The following is an 18072-nucleotide window of genomic DNA, read 5'->3' on the forward strand; positions in this document are numbered from 1 at the left end:
TTCATATGTTGTTTTTTTCTGACTTTATGTGAACAAAAAGACACACATTTGCCCATTTTCCCATTGGAAATAGTGATATTTTGAAATATCACTGTCCTGGTCACAAAAGCAAAGTTTGTGGGGAATAATAGCCATTTTTTATACTTTTGAGGCATAAGCAATTAGGAAATAACACTTACTACCCAGGGACAAAAATTGTGTTACATATTGTAATCTATAGTTATATCTATAGTATATACATTACAAACCAGAGCTATCAGTGTGATGAAAAGGCTGATGACCTCGTCATATATCAACATTATGTACAGAATACAGAATAAGAAATGGTAACTAAATGTTTAATCACAGCTAGGGTTTTTCCACATTTAAGCAAACATGTGTGACATGCAGATGGACAGAACAGAGACCTCATATCCCCAGAATCTCTCAATAACTTCTGCTAAATAATGTTAATACCAAGTTTCATTACAATTAGATAAGTGATTCTCCATAAATTTGGAAAGATGTAAAGGATACACACGCACAGCCGCATTCACTATATCTCCGTTACTTGCGCAGAATAATATCTCATACGGTATTGGATTACTGTGTTTTGTGAAATTCATATCAATATAATTAGACTGGAAGCTTTCAGGCCATTTCATTTCCACACAGTCCTGCCCAATACAGGATCCTGCTTGTGCTAGTCTGATGGTGATAATACCATTGTATTGCAGGATTAGAACCCTTGTTAGTAAGGAGAAGTGTGAGAAGCCTGAGCATTGATTGAACTCCTGCAACCAGGGGCATATTTGTTTTGCTTCCCTGAGCTACAGCAGAGCTTGCAAATGACATGCATAACCTTGTTCTGCTATAGAAGCATGCCTCTTTAGTTGACAGAGTGACAGAGGGGCAGGAACGCTTCGAGGAGTGTGTGCCTGCAGCTGAAGCCTCCCTGTAGGGAATGCATAAATGAAGCAAAGTGCATAGAAAGCTGCAGTAAATAGTCACAGCACATACATATCATACAATTAAACATTGCTGTGAGGCACTGAAGTTTTACATGTACCTCTGTGTCTCTAATTGGGTTAGGATTGCGGGCTGGCAGAACTCGATCTCTCCGACACTACTGGTGGAAGTTACCTAACAAACGCCCACTGCACTGAACACGACAGGCGGGTTTTAAATCGACAACTTCAGAAAAAAAAAAGTTGGCTAACAAGATAGCATTTCAAAATGCTGAATATAGGTGAACTATATGGGGTTTGAGAAGTTGCCATGCCAAAACAGACTAAAGTATTTGGGAAGTTATGAAAAATGAGAAAAAAAACAAAGAAAGTGATTTCTATACTTTCAAATTGTTCTATTGAAAGATATAAATTAAGGTAATTAATAATTATTACATAACATGCATAAAATTAAAATCTGGCAAGCAAAAGCTAATTTCATATTTTGACAAATATATTTGGGCAATCAACATATTTCATAAAGCCATTCGTTGCTAATTATTGACAATTATCATGATTGAAAACCAACACCTGATAATAATTATAGAATAAATAAATATATAACTAACAAGCACCGAAAAATAAATTGGAAATTTGTGATTCAAAAAAGCAACAAATATGATTAAAACTAAATAATATAGCAATGATACAACTAAATGAAAAGGAGAAACTGCAGCAGAAAAGTTTTGTTTACCGAAAAGCTCTGTGTATCTATTATTGACCATCAGGAGAACAGTAACTACTGCAAATAGCTCCAGGCATGGAAGACCAAGAAAGATTTGTGCAAAATCCGGAAGTAGAATTGTTCAAGCAGCCCAGCAAAATCCTTGGTTTACTGCAAAAGATTTGACACAAGAATTGAGAGAAGATGGTCAAAAAATTCACGAGTGAACAGTTTAACTATACGATAATGTCCATGGGTGAAAACCAAAATGTAAACCCTTTTTAAAAACAACACAAAGTGGTTTCCATTGAACACTTGAATAAGCCTGATGATTTCTTCAACCAAATTTTATGGTCAGATGTATCCAAAATATTACTTTTTTCACCAAGAAAGCAGCAATATGTTTGGAGGAAGAGCGGAGAGAAGAATTTAAAGTTCATCATGCCCAGTGATAAACATGGTGGAGGTTGTGTGATGATATGGGCTTGTTTTTCTTCTTCAGGCACTGGTGACCTTTGTATTGTAGAAGGATCAATGAACACTGAAAAATATCAATTCATTTTGCACTCTCATTTATTACCCAGTGCTAGAAGACTTATTGGACAGAAATTTGTATTCCAGCCGGATAATGACCCTGAGCATTTTGCGAAATCTAGAAAGGAATTTCTGAAAAAAAAGAAAGATTACACTTATGAATTGACCACCTCAGTCCCCAGACTTGAATCCCATCAAGATGTTATGGATTGACTTGAGGGCTGCTGTTGCAAAAAGGAAACCTAAGTCGATTTCAGAGCTGAAAGCTATATGTGTGGAAGAATGGGCAAAAATATCTCTGGAAAGATGCCAGGAATTGGTTTCAAAATACAAAAAAAGACTGCAAGCTGTAAAGGAAGCAAAGAGTGGGCACACAAAATACTAATACAAGGGAGCCCAAATACTTTTGTCAAAGTATGAAATTAGTTTTTGCATGTTATTTTTCATTTTATTCAAGTTATGTAATAATTTGTTGTTTTATTATAAAGTTGAATATCTACTTTAATTTACATCTTTCAACAGAACAATTTGAAATTATATAAATCACTTTCTTTGTGGTTTTTCTCATTTTTTTAAACTGCCCAAATACTTTTATCTGCGACTGTATATGCATTTGAAATGATATTCAATTATGCATGTAGTGACCACTAGGGATATTATACAGTCAAGGAAATATTAAAGGTTGGTGAGTTAATAAATAAATAGCAATCATACGATAACAAAACAATAATACATGCAGGTGATCTTTGACTTTTGTGTAATGTCTGTTTGCAGATTTTGTATACTGCAGATGCAATCAGCAGCAGCCCCAGTACAGACTAGCTGCATGGTGCTGTCTTACTGTTTTGCTGATATTTAGATTTTCTATACCTGATTTTAACTCAGTTCACTTACAGTGTCACAATGCTAAAAGTATGATACTAATACAAGTATTTTATATATACCGGATGATTAATTAAAATGTTTAAATGAAGCCTCGTCATATGTAACTCTTTGATTCTACCTAGCCAGGAGCGTGTCTGGAATGTCGGGTGATGTTTGCACTTTCCTAATTTTGTTCTGTAATCCAGCAGTGTTCCTGGGTTTTTTAGTATGCCTACTGTATGGTGTGTTGTTTATAAATCACCCTAGTTAAAGCCCTATAAATTAGGTTTTTTTTTTTTTAATTTTATATAACATTTCCTGGGAATTAATCGGTGTTAATTAAAAAAAAAATATAATAAAAATAAAAATCTGTGAAAATAATTATTTGAGTTTCTCAGGAAAATATCAGGCATAATCCTCTGGCAAAAAAAGCAACTTGCCTGCTTTTATTGTTTGTGAAAGTGAACGTTGTAAATCTGGTGAAGCTAACCTGTATCAGTGCAATAGTTCAGTATAATAAGTTAGACAGTCCCATATTATACTAAAAGTATTGTTTAATTAATATAAATGTATGTACTGAATGTAAGGTAGGGATTATTTTCTTGGTTTGAATTAGTATTTTGACATGCTTGAGTGGGCCACATTTTGGATGTAAATTGGTAAATATAGATATCTACAAAAACTTGACAATACAGTGGTTTGCAGTGTGCAGGTGCAGCTGATCAATAAACAGACAGACAATTATAATCCAGGTGCAATGTTGTTTTAATGGTTTTTAAATCCAATGGCCTGATGGCAAAACAACAATAAATAATAACAATGGCAATGAAGCAATACAGCGGTGTTTATTGCTTATTTGTAATCCATGGGTTATAATAACAGTCCCATTTTTAGTTCACCCACATGTAATACATACACAGACACAAACACCAGTCCACAGTAGGCGCGCTAGTGCTTGTGGTGACTACAGTTCTTTAGTGACAACAGAAGTGCAGTGTTGTTGATCCGAGTTTAGTGTTGTTCTTTGGCGACAGCTCTGGATCGTGCTAGCCGTCCAAACAATTACAAACAGTATTTATTAACGACAAAAAAAAAAAAAAAAACCACTCATGTTTCACAGCACAGGCTCTCCTTCTGGTCATTTAACATAACCATTCACAATGGAACAGATCACATCACTATGTCCCCTTTTTATAATGTCACCCATGACCCCTTGGTCAATAGGCACATCCACTCCTCCAATCCACGGATGCCATGCTGTTTCCTGTCTGGGTGATTGGTTTCGTGTACTGTAACTCTGCCCCCTTTCTAGATGACTGACTCCCTCCTACCCTGGGAATAAACTGTTGTGCCATTTAGTCAAGGTTATTCTGTTCCCTTTGCACAGCACCTTCGCAGATCAGGAGGGAGATCTAACACTAATCTTGTCACGAGGGCTTTGAAAGAACTGTACTGAAAATATAAAAATAAAAGAAAATAATGATATATAAAAAAAGACATTGTGAAAGGGGGCCAGATAGCTCAACAAGTTCACTCACGCATACAAGTTGCAAGAGCATTGATTTTAAAGCCTCCATTGTCACTGCTTTTAGGTTGGGCAGAATCAATAACATGTCTAAGGGCATGAGATCAATGTAACTATTTCAGCTGACAAGGAAGATCTGTAGTGAAGATCTGCTTCCCATCACTCCACCCAGCATGGCTCAAGCATGCTTCCTCAAGCATGTCTAAGAGCCTGTGGGTCAGGAATATGCTGCAGCTTTGAGGTTATGTGATCATTCACAATCTATTGAGAGAGGCTTCTGGACATGAACTGGCATGTTTTTCTGACTGTTAACAAGCAGCACCTGCAGTGATACAGGGCTGCTGGATGCTGTTATCCAAGCTCTACCCCCACCATCTACAGACAATGGTACAGTCACATGGTATTAGGGTGGTTTTGCTGGACAAATACATGATCCTGCTTTTTCTAATTTTTTCTGCTTAGAAATTATTATTATTTACAGTATGTTATATACAGTTAGAGCAGGCTGAGCACCTGTTTTGAGTCCCTAAATCCTACTTAAACGAGTGCCAGTCCTAGGTGTGCATTTCTAATTTAAAAACAACCTTATTACACATAACCACTGTATTGGCACCCTACACTTAATATAAGACAATTCAACTGCTGAATTAGCAATAATACCTTAACTTAGATGAAAGGTGCGGCTATCTTGGTTAAGGTAAACAGCAAATGGTAATGGAGCCTCATAATGAGCAATAAAAACCTTTGAACTATTGCTTATAAAATCTAGGAAAACAGTAAATGGTAACAGGAACTGAAACACCAGAGGAATGAGAGACTCCTTGGGACAGAAAGATATGCTATTTACTAGAGAATGAAGAATACTGTGTGAAGTTGAATTAAAATGTTTGTATTACCTGCCTGCATATAAGTAAGAGGTCAGACAGAGCTAGTAAGAGTCACTTACCCTCCAGACTTCGTGCTGTTGCTGCTGACCCAACAACAATGTGACTCCCAATGGAGAGGTGAATTTACAGCTAATTATCGAGTCATTGTTTTCAAAGCTAGCTAACTACTTTTATGTTTTAATCTGTGGTATTTGCAACCAATGAATTATGTCTAAACTCTGTTAACTATTCTGTCTAAATTTTGTTTAATAAAGTATCTGTCAATCATAAGTCATTTGAATCATAATTATACTTTATTAATAGTTGTTAAAATAAATATTACCATAGTAAGACATAATTAATAAGAAGTCAATTAAACCACATTCCTTACACAGGCATTTAGTGAACATTAGCCACTAATTAATATGGCAAAGATGGAAATACACAACGCCTGGTATACTAACGATCTTTATGAAAAACAAAAGCACTTAAGCAATTTCAAATATTTGTTCATTACAAAAGTATTGGAACATTTATATTAAAAGCCTGTAAAAATGTAATAAAACTAATTTCAAAATATATTAATAACACAATAACTAAGCTGCATTATAAAGTCAATAGCCAGAAAAAGAGATCATTATTTCAAACATCTGTTGAAGAAGAATGCTTTGGCAGTATGTGATGGTCAAGACAAAGGTTTGAGAAAAACACTCGTAGTAAACTACAACAAAGGAAATGGCTGCAGAACAGTGTCAAAGGAATCTGGAATTCCAAAATCCACAATCAGAGCAATAATCAAGAAGCACCATAGAACAAATTCAACTGAAACACTTACAATTACGGGTACAGCAGGTAGGACAATAGTCCAAGCAGCTAAAGAAAATCCAAGATTAACAGCCAAGAAATTAAAGAAAGATTTAGAAGCATCAGGCATAATAGTGCATGAAAGAACTGTACAAAGGCACCTGAACTCAGAAGAGTTGTATACACGTAAACCTTGATGCAAACCACTTTTAAAGAAAATTCATAAAACAAACCATCCGAAATTTGAAGAATGAATGAAGCCATGTAACAAAACATTCTGCAAAAAACAATGATTCCATCTGCACCTAGGCTGATTGACAGCCAGTTTATCTTCCAACTAAGTCAACTCTGGAATTTTTTAAGAAACTTAAGGTAAAAGTTATGTAAAGGCTTCATAATCACCAGATATCAATCCAATAGAAATGCTTTGGACTGGTCAGAAAAAAGCTTTATAAGCAAGCATTGTGTACCCAATCTGTCTGAGCTGAAGGAAATATACAAGACAGAATGGGCCCAGATTTCACCAACAAGATGTAACATAGGGTTAAAAATTATCATAAACATCTGAAAGCCATAATAAAAGCAAAAGGAGGACACGTGAAATACTAAGGTAGGGGTGCCAATACTTATTTTAAATGAAATGTTTCTTTGTTTTTTGACAAAGTAAATTTGCTAAATTACTAGAAATTGTGTATTTTGCTTTTGGCAACAGTTTTCTAATCGCTTGACCTTTAATTACGGTATAATAAGAGTAGGGTGCCAATATGTTTGTCTGCGACTGTACAAGTTATTATCGAATTCTGGGGATATCAGAGGTGTCTGTTTGTTAATTCATCCACCTTCTGCACAACACATTGTTGTATACATCTGGAGAATCACATCTCAAATTGGGATGAAACATTTCATTGCCAAGTCATTAATACTATTCTGTACATACACTGTATATATATCAGCCATGGTGGGGGATGTATGTTACTGACATACTGTACTTGTTGTACATTAGTGAATTATGTATTGTGTTTTATATGCAGTGTAGGGGCATTCAGCACAAGCATATCCTTCATTAGCATACTTAATTTATTCATGACACCACACTTCAGCTAAAACTAAACACACATTTTAAACTAGACAAGAATTTGTCCTTATTTAATAACATCCCTATAATGGTTTATTTTTATGTATATAAAACTGCATACTGTATATTGTGATTTTATTTTACTTTCTAGTTATATATCCAAGTTGTGGGGCAGTACATGGTTTTATTTGGTGTGACAACCTACTTAATAACCATTTATTCTGTTCAGGCTTTGCTTGTAGTTTACTACCTTCCCACAGTGCATTGCATTATATTTGTTAATATAAGGTGGCCATGGACAGCATCGACTCAGCAAAATAAAGGATGTTGTTGCTAAGTTACGACAGTTTAACCAACATCAGGATCTGCTCTTGTTATTGCTACAAACCATTAACATTGAAATATCTGCCAAACTACACTTGCAAGACAGACTGAACAAAAAACTAACGATTCCATCGACAGAAAATAGAGGTCACTTTGAAAAAGGACTCTTGTCAACCCAAGCACTGTGGGTTCCTGTTAAAACTTAATGACTTGGAATCATGCAAAAACATCATGCATATCTGTGACAGAAAACAATCATCTTGGTTGTAAATCTCCTTCCCGACCTGTGAGGGCGCTAAGCAGCGGAAACAGAGAATCGTAATCTGTTCCTTGAATTTGGTTTGTATTTCAAAACTAAGCACTGTGAGAGTTCCTGTGATTCATAAAACAGTTTTGAGAGTTTTTTTTTTTTTTCTTGTTATTATTTGTCTCTGTAATCGTCTTGTTTATTATACCACACTAGGCAGTTAACATGATTCCAGAGCTGTCACCAAGGGTCAGCACTAAAGCCGGAAAAGCATTGCACAACTGTCACAAATAACCTCTATCACTCACCACGAGCACTACTGCACTCACCCAGGACTGGTGACAATGTGTGTACTATTGTGGGTCAGTGTGACGGGGGTGCAATGGGTCGGAGCTGTGGTCGATCCTCCCGATCGCTGGTGGCGTTGCGAAAAACGGGACGAGACCGGCGGAAAGGCAAAGGTCGAGCCGTCCGGGAATTCCAGAAAGATCACCCGCTCCGTCCGAACGCGGAAGTCCGCGGCCGCCGCGCCACGCACTCCAGTCAGAGTTACTATGTACGCCGATTGGGTACAGCGGCGACCGGGGCCGAGGCTAAGGGCGGGGTCGAACAGCTGTTAAATTAACTGAACAACATACATAATTAATAATACTGAATTCCATTTGCTGTCTAATCAATGCAACGCCTTTTTATCAGCCTCTTTAATCACACTGATAGACACTTTAAGAGGTTTTTACTTTGCATTTGTGGAGCTTTTGACCTGAATGGTGTAATAAACATGTTAGATAGTGTATATACTGCAATAAAACAGGTTAAAATGGAGCAGAACTGCAGCCTGATCTGACGAGACTGAGGGCAATGCAAGTATAAAGGCTAGCTCTATAAAAGCTTGTGTAGGAGTCTGTACAGTGGTTAGGACAACGTCTTGGATCAAACCTCTGCTTGTACCTCTGGTTGCATTGCCCAATATCCATGGACAGAACAGCGCATCACCATCATGATCTATAGCAGGGGAGCAGCAATTCCAGCCCTGATTCGATGAAACTATAAAGCCTACTTGGAACAAATATCTGGACTGGAAGGGTCCACTGTGCTCTGCCCTGGTCTACAAGCTTGCTCCATAATGTCCTGCCTACGCTGCTTCTCCCTGAACTCCAACCTGTGATAAAATTGAAGTACAAATAAAAAACACTCAGGGGTTTTAATCCTGGTGCTCACGTACCCCCAGTATTTTCAACCAGGAGCAACGTTGTGTTTTAAACATGAATTTGTTTTCCAGAACTGATCTTCAAACAGTTTGCAGCTACAGTGACTGTTCTATGGTTTATGCACATCACAACAAATTGAACTTGTATTAAATGTTCAAGCTACAAAGTCACAACTTTAAGTTTTTTTTTTTTTTTTTTTTTTTTTTTTTTGTACACGGAGCATAAAGTCACAATCTCTTACAAATTCACATAATTACAGAGCAATTTCAGCAGAGTTCACAAAATGTGCCATTTTCAGTGATAAATTATGCAGCCTGTCAAGCTTGCATGCCCACTCTGCTTCACCCTGATACAAGAAATAATTTAAAAAAACAATACTTTGACAGATGGATACATTTAGGTAAATCTGAATAATTGTATTTTCTTAATTAAAAACAAAACTTGTTACATTTGGTGGTATCTTCAGGCTAGACTTGACAAATAAACAAAATCTCCTTTTGAAAAGAAGCGCTCCAGACACCCAAGGGGAAGGCGGATATTCAAGTATTACACTGAACTATGCAGGGGCAGTGATGAATCATCCATTAGTTCCATGTCTGTGTGCAGCAGGGCTTGGAGTAGATAAGCTGTGTACAGCAGGGCTTGGAATAGGTATGTTCTGTACAGAAGTTTAAAAAAAAACAATGACACATCACAACTATCAGAAAACTTCAGTTTCACAGTGCCTGTGGCCAGGGCTGCAGAATATTGCACACACACATGCACAATGTAATCGAATCTCTTATCAAATTTGAAATGAAATACACATTTTAAGCCTAGCCTATAACTTCTGTTTTTTGTTAATTATAAGTGTATAATTATTTCGTAATTTCGTAATTTCAGGAAGGTTTGGAGTCTGTGCCCAGAAGATTTTGGAGATTCTGCTATCCTGCCTGTGGTTCTGGAAGACGTGATATACATTGTAGAATTAGCAGTGCAATATTTAATTTTAATCTGATAAGCAATTCCCCAGAATGATGCAAAAACTTAACTGTGACATAGATGAATGTACATACAGAACCCCACTCCCCCATAACACCAGAATCCGATATTTTGATTTCTAATACATGAGAGTAGATGTTAAAACTTCATGATGATTTGAACTCGGCTCTCGCCAAGATAAGCATCAACTAAGACGTAGCTTTACAGTAAACTAATGTGATCGATCTGCATCGCCATCCATTTACGTTTCTTTCCATCTGATGATGTACACTACCGGTAAAAAGTTTTAGAACACCTCAATTTTTCCAGTTTTTATTGAAATTTACGCAGTTTAATGTCTCAATGTACTCTGAAATTAAAGCATAGAACAAATAAACAATTGGAGATAAAAAAGAAATCATGGAATCATTTTGTTTAACAAAATTTAATCTAAATTTTTTGACTCACCAAAGTAGCCACCTTTTGCAGATATAACAGCTGAACACACTCGTGGCATTCTTTCTACAATGGAAATCAAATATTGTTCAGAAAGTTCTTCCCAACACTGTTGCAAAAGTTTCCACATGTGTTGCACTTGTAGATTGCTTTGCTTTCACCCTTCTGTCTAATTCATCCCAAACCAGCTCGATGGGGTTTAAGTCTGGAGACTGTGCTGGCCATTCCATGATTTGAAGCCTACTGTCTTGTTCTTTTCTTCTAAGGTAGTTATGACATAGTCTGGAGGTATGTTTTGGGTCATTATCTTGCTGTAGGATGAACCCCTGACCAACTAGGCGTATACCAGAGTGTATTGCATGACCCTGCAAAATGCTGTGGTAGCCGTTTTGGTTCAGGGTGCCACTCACTCTGTGCAAGTCGTCGACTCTGGATCCAGCAAAAGAGCCCCAGACCATCACACTTCCTCCTCCATGTTTGACAGTTGGTGTCATACACCGAGGAACCATCCTTTCGCCAACTCGATGGTGTTCAAAACCCTACGTGATGAACCGAAGATTCAAATTTTGATTCATAGGTCCATAAGACCTTCTTCCAGTCTTCAGTAGTCCACTGGCAGTGCTTCATGGCCCAGGCAAGCCTCTTTTTCTTATTTTGCAATCTTAGCAATGGCTTTCTTACTGCCACTCAATCTGTCAAACCTGCAGCTCGAAGTCTTCTCTTCACAGTTGAAACTGAGACTTGCTTACTTCGACCACTGTTAACCTGTGCTTGAAGCTGTTGTCCTGTGAGCCGCCTATCACGCAAGCTGTTGACTCTCAGAAACTTGTCTTCTGATTCTGTTGTGGCTTTGGGTCTGCCAGACCTCTTCCTGTCAGAGTTTCCTCCAGTTTCCAAGTGCCTTTTTATGGTGTAGGAAACTGTACTCACTGACACCTTGGCTTTATTTACAATTTCTCTAAAGGAAAGACCTACACTTTTAAGAGTTATAATGGTCTGTCTGTCTTCCTTTGTTAATTGCCTTTTTCTCGCCATTATGATAGCAATATACTACTTCCTGCAGTACAATACTGTCCAAATAATGCTTAAGAGTGTGTGTGTAGTAACACAGTCTGTTCCAACACTGCTTTTATACAGACAGAGGGTTTGTAAGTAATCAACAAAAGTTGGGACACCTGTAGGAATTGTTAGCATCAACTTTCAAGGCTTAATTTACTTCCATTGCTGCAGAACAGCTGTAAGTTGTTAACCCATAACTTGTTCCCTGAAAATGGCCTTTTTGTATAACTCTGAAATGTACATTATTTTTCAGTTTTTGGTAACCTAAACCTTTTTTTTTTTTTTTTTTTTTAATCTCTGTCAGTTTACCGCTCACCTTTGTACCATTTCAGGTTATTCACTGGACTTGAACTGCTTACATTTCAATAAAAACTGGAAAAATGGGGGTGTTCTAAAACTTTTGACCGGTAGTGTAGATATCCTTCTGCCTGGTGTTGATGGCTGAAGTGTTATGCTGGCTCCAGGGATCAGTTTATTTTGCCTCCCCAGCGCATCAGCAAACACAATGGCTGCGATGCTGGCTCTGGGGATCAACTCAAAGTTTGGTCTCCCCATATGTCAGCATGACAACCGTCTGGATTGAACTAAGTAGGGTACATCTCTGGGGTCTTCAAGTGGGCACCTTCCATCCTCTGTGTTTTGTCGACTAGCCCACAACACCTCAGAGGGCTCGACAGTTGAGTGCCCTCACTCAGCCCAGCTTACTTACCCATACATCAGCATTGCTTTCTTTCTATTGTGCTTGAGATCCCCATCCAGAATCTTTCCGTCTCAACCAGAGCCAGTTGCTGCTCCTTTCTGCTGCTTCAGATAAGTTCTTCACTGTACGATGCAACTCTTGGCCACTGAACCCGACATCTCTGAGAAACCGGGGTGTAGAGTGTGTCACAAATCCTCGACAACCCACCTCTACTGGGTAAACCCGGACTCTCCATCCTCGCTGTCCTGCTTCAGCAGCTAGTTGAGCATACTGGAGTTTCTTCATCTCATATGCCTCATCAACAGCATCCTCCCATGGCACTGTTAACTGTACCATATGAACAAGGCGTGCTGAAACAGACCACAAGACAATGTCTGGTTGAAGGTTAGTGGTGGCAAACTCAGGTGGAAAAATAAGCCGTTGACCAACATCTGCCAGCATTTTCCAGTCTCTAGCAGCTTCTAGTTGTCCTGGGTGAGGCTTGGTTTTAACATCTTTTCTTGGTGGTTCCTCTCCTGGATGGAGGAATATTGTCTTTTGTGTGTAATGCTTTAATGAAACTGGTGGCAACTTATTGGTCATGTTAAACTTCCAATGCTTAGGCCAAACATCGCAGCACCTGGTAAACCGTCCTTGGCTAAGACCCACCTTACATCCTGTCAAAATGTGCCTTAATGATGCAGGTGATGAACACAAAGGACATGAAGGATCCTCACCATTCAAAGGTTTAGGTTCTGGGGTGATGGGAGAACATCATATGTTGATCTGATGAGGAAACTGATCATGCTCTGTTCCATTGTCCATAGGTCTTGCCAGCGGATCTTGCGTTGTTCCACACTCTCCCATCTCATCCATTCTCCCTGCTTGGACTGGGAAACAGCCTTTACACACCTCATCCTCTCCTGCTTTTGTACCTTTTTGAACACCAGCTTCCTCCGTTGAGCTGGGGTTGCCTTATGCCATGTAGAGGGAGCTGAACGAGACCAAGACCCCCTCTTCCATGCTGAACTTGCCCAATAATATCATCCACAGCTTTCTTTGCCATCCACTTCCAGTTTTCAACACAGGTGCTGCCTCCCTTACACATTTGTTGCATGAATCTACTAATGTAATTTCCAGGCGCACTTAAACTCCTCGGTTAGAGCAGAGACTGATAGCTGCAGTATTCCTTTACCATAAAGTCCCACTGCTGAGGCAGCGTGGAACTCCCAACCATTTCCTGTCGTATGAACTGATTAAAGCTTCCAGCTTCTCAAGTGTTGTCAAGGAAACCTTATACACAGTCAGTGGCCACAGCAGTCTTGGAAATAGACCAAACTGAAAGCATCAGTTTGCCCGGTAAAGCGCTGCTATCTATGCTCTTCAATCCTTCCACTGCTTGTTGTCTGACTTCGCCCACATAAACTGTGTCCTTTAGATCCCTGTCTTACCATCTCCCAAGACTTTTCACTGGCTTCTCGGACACTGCTGGTATTGTCTTATCATTAATGTAGAACCTTTTATCTACTACTTTACCTTAAATTATAGAGATGCATTTGTGCCCATTCAATGTTATTAGTTAATTTGCCCAATAACCGATTAGTGCAGGCTACTGTTGTAGTCATGGTTGTCATGTCATCCATGTATGCTCGAATTGGTGGTAGTCGCATTCCAGAAGCCAAGCGCTCTCCTCCAACTACCCATTTGATGCCATTATAATTACTGGTAAAAGAAATGATACATCCTGACGTTTTTCCAACTTCTAGGCATTGCCATGTAGTGCTGAATTCTGAAGTTGAAAAACTAAATTTACAATCTCCAAAGTAGGCTTTCAGTAAATTTGTTATTATCTTTGGTACGCTGAAAAAATCAAATGCTGCCCAACGAAGTTCATGTGGCACTGACCCATATGCATTGGCCAAATCCAGGAATGTCACATGGAATTCCTTCCTCTCCTTTTTAGCTGATTGAATTTGTCGCCAGATCACACTGATGTGTTCTAAGCATCCTGGGAAACCTGGAATGTCTGCTTTTTGCACTGATGTGTAAATGAAGCAATTCTTTAATAGGTAGGTTGACAATCTCTGAGCAATAATGCTGAAGAAAATCTTGCCTTCTACATTTAATAGGAAAATAAGGCGAAACTGACTGATGCTTGTAGAATCTTTTTTTCTTTTGGTATAAAGACTCCACCTGCTCGGCGCCATGCTCTTCGTACAACCTGATTTTCCAATTCCACTTTCATCAATTTCCACAGGATTCACAGAATTTCAGAAGCACTCTTGTATACTCTGTATGGAACTCCATTAGGCCCTGGAGTTGTTGACACCGTTGCTTTTTTCACAGCTTGCTCTACTTCTTTCCACTTAGGTGCACAGTCCTCCATTTGGTATTCTGGTGGACTGATAGGTGGGATGTCTGAAGGAATTGGCATAGGCTGCTGCCTTTTTGAATCTGTATGTGTTTCCTCCAAATATCTCTCCATCTCAAACTTAGATGATTTTAGTGTGCCATTTTTCTCACTGGTGAAGGTCTTCTTTACAAATTTGAATGGATCTTTATAAATGTTAGTTCTCACATGCTCTTTCTTTAAGTAGCGTTCTGTAGGTGCTCAGCTCTGTGCAACATTGCAGGCTTATCATTTATTTTGTAACAGATTGAGTCCCTCCTTCTGACTTTGTTCTGCTTTTCTCCATTGCTTCCTCAACTGCCTCCTTTCTCTAACAAAGCATTCAATCTCCTGCTGTCTAGACTTTCCAGGAATAGTTTGTACTTTTTCCTTCCTTTTATCAACTCCAAACCTCTCGCTTCCATATGCGTAGATTATATCCCCAAATTTATCCAGCTTCTTTTCAAATGTTCCATTTAACCTTTCCAAAGTAAAACAAAGATCTGTGTTTACTGTGTCCCATGTAGTTTTCTCACAAGCCTGGGCCCTTTGAGGTTATTTTCTCTCATGCTGGTTTGTCTGACCAGATTTGCAAGGATCATTAGGTTCATTGCTAGTTGTATCCACGCAAGTCCACACATCTATGACAGGGGTACTGATATCCTGCGAACTGTGGTTTGCTTCTTGTAGCTGGATTTCATTTGACTGACTTCGTAAGAAGTATTGATCAATGCAAGGCCATTGTCCCTTCTCCCTCAAGCATTTCATTCTCCCTTGATGAATCTTCAAACCCCTGACCGTTGTTGCCTTGCTCCAGCCACAGACACAAATATAGAGTTCCATGTCTTTGCTAACTGCAGATTGTGGCAAAGTGCTCCGCCCTTGTGCTATTTATTTGTGTTTTATGTTGTATGTAGTGTGTTAATGTTGGTGTATAGTCATTGGTACACGGGATATAAATGGGTCTGTGTAACACAAGTGGGTTTAAAATGTATATTTATATTTAGGCACGAGGATTGCACAGCACTTCACATGCAGGTAAAATGTAATAATACGTGAACACAGATAATTCACTAGATTGATTCATGTGCAGTTGTACTGAGACTCCAATTGAATGATTGATTAGCATTCGAGTCTTGGTACAGCTGCATAAAAACAGCATGTTTTCACTCACTCTGGGTTGTGTGTTCGTAAGTGGAGAACTGGTGAGAGAAAGAGGAGATTTATTATATAAGCAACTGCTACAATGTGCTGGAAGCACCAGCGCGGTACTTGTTTAGGGTTCATCCACTGTTTGTCTGTTTGTCCGGTTTGTTTGGCCAATGCACAGTTGTGTTTGTTTTTTTGTTAAAACTATTTATTTTCTGTTTGTTGATTAAACAACGCAGCAGCACATTTCAATAACCATATCCCCCTTGCAGTGCTGTGTGTGTTCATTTCTGGTCTGACATCACCCACCACAGCCATCTTTGTGACATAGCTCTTGAACTAGTCTTTTGTGAAGTACTCTCCATTCTCATATCTGTTTCCATTCCTAAGTTGTTGTCACCGGGCCGAGTGACTGGGTTTGGCTTGCCAAAAAAGGATGATTAAAGCACCAGTATTAAATTGCAAAAAAAATATTTATTTATAGGAAACAAAAGAAAAACTAAAGAAAGACATATTCCATGTGCCTCTCCACCATCCACCTTCAAGGTTAGAGCTCCAACCCGCATCTGAGCATTCTCATGACCTTATATATAGCATAAATTTCCCATAAGGCAACTCTCATTTAAAGATACAGCTCTCATTTAAAAAAAAAAAAAATTAAAATAAATACAGTTACAAAAAAGCTTCGTTAAAATCGTCAAAAAATATATTGGCCAGACTCACACACATAAGGTTAACCATATACATATACAGTACAACAACATAAAGAAAAGTGCACTTTAAATATTAGCTATTACTTTTAACCTCCAAGGTAAGCAACCATTTTGTTTCTGCTGATGTGGCACTGTCAGCCATCTTTATATGCTGAGGTATCACTGGCAGCCATCTTTCATACAATGCTGACCAGCTACTATCAGCAACAAGGATTTTTGCACACAGGTATGAATAATAAAAGCTTTGGTTTCTTAATTATATTTTCTCTTTGCTTATGTTGCTCTCCAAGAACGGGGATACACTGCAGTGATTTGGGAAAATTGGAAAAATAGTATGTAAGAATTAATTCCTCATGCATATCACAGGCACACACACATTCATACATGAAGGGAAGTTGGAAAGGTTCTTGGAGTCAAAAAAATACTTGGATACCAAAATAAATTAAAAAGCCACCCTGTCACAGTCGTTAACCATGTTATCCAACATTGAGTCATCTTCCGCCTCCACTCTCACAGACTCTAGGGATATTTTTCTCTTTAATTTCGTAGAAGCCTTGGGCGGGTGTCTCCAGCATCCTGTTTACCTTTGAAAACATAGTGCTGGATATTGCTGACAAGAGTAACTAACCTTTACCAGCCCCAATGGGGTCTCTTTCCTCCTGTCAGCTGTCTGTCCATGTTGTCACAAGGCCTTTCCCTTGTTGCCAGCTGCACTATTCACAGCAGTCAATGAACATATCCAGATCTTCATGATTTCCATTACAAGAGAGTAGATGTTAAAACTTCATGCTGATTTGAACTCAGCTCTCGCCAAGATAAGCACCAACTAAAACGTAGCTTTACAGTAAACTAATGTGATCCAACTGCATCTCCATCCATTTGCGTTTCTTTCCATTTGATGATGTAGATTTCCTTCTGCTTGGTGTTGATGGCTGAAGTGTAATGCTGGCTCCAAAGTTCAGCTAATAATGTTACTGTCAAGTTTCATGATCACTGGATAAACTGGTTCTCCAGATAAATGCAAATAATGTGAAGCGTGTCACATGTACTTGCAACTACCTCCACTAAATTATTATTTGTGTATTTAGCAGACACCTTTATCCAAGGCAACTTACAGAGACTAGGGTGTGTGAACTATGCATCAGCTGCAGAGTCACTTTCAACAATGCCTCACCCAAAAGACAAGGAGATTTAGAGAGTCAATGAGTGAGCCAGGATTTGAGCCAGAGAGCTCCTGGTTACAAGTTATTTTCTTAAACCACTGGACCACACAGCCTTACAGGGAGTTTCATCCAATTAGCCGGAGTTAACAAAAGGAGGTCATTCGACCCATCAATGCTCACCTATTCCAAGAGCTGAGACCCTCTGTCTTTCTTAATTTGCAAATGTGTCCTCTAGCCTTGATCTCTGTGCTGCTCTTAATATAGTGAGAAGGGTAAACTTCTGTCAACTTCAATCAAGTCTCCATTGAGCCTTTTTTGTTATAATCTTAACAGATTTGGTTGCCATAATGTGTTACACTGCCTCAACATAACCTTTCATAATAATGTTATACACTTTTGACTATGTA

Source organism: Polyodon spathula, chromosome 22 (assembly GCF_017654505.1).
Source record: "Polyodon spathula isolate WHYD16114869_AA chromosome 22, ASM1765450v1, whole genome shotgun sequence".
Classification (NCBI taxonomy): Eukaryota; Metazoa; Chordata; class Actinopteri; order Acipenseriformes; family Polyodontidae; genus Polyodon; species Polyodon spathula.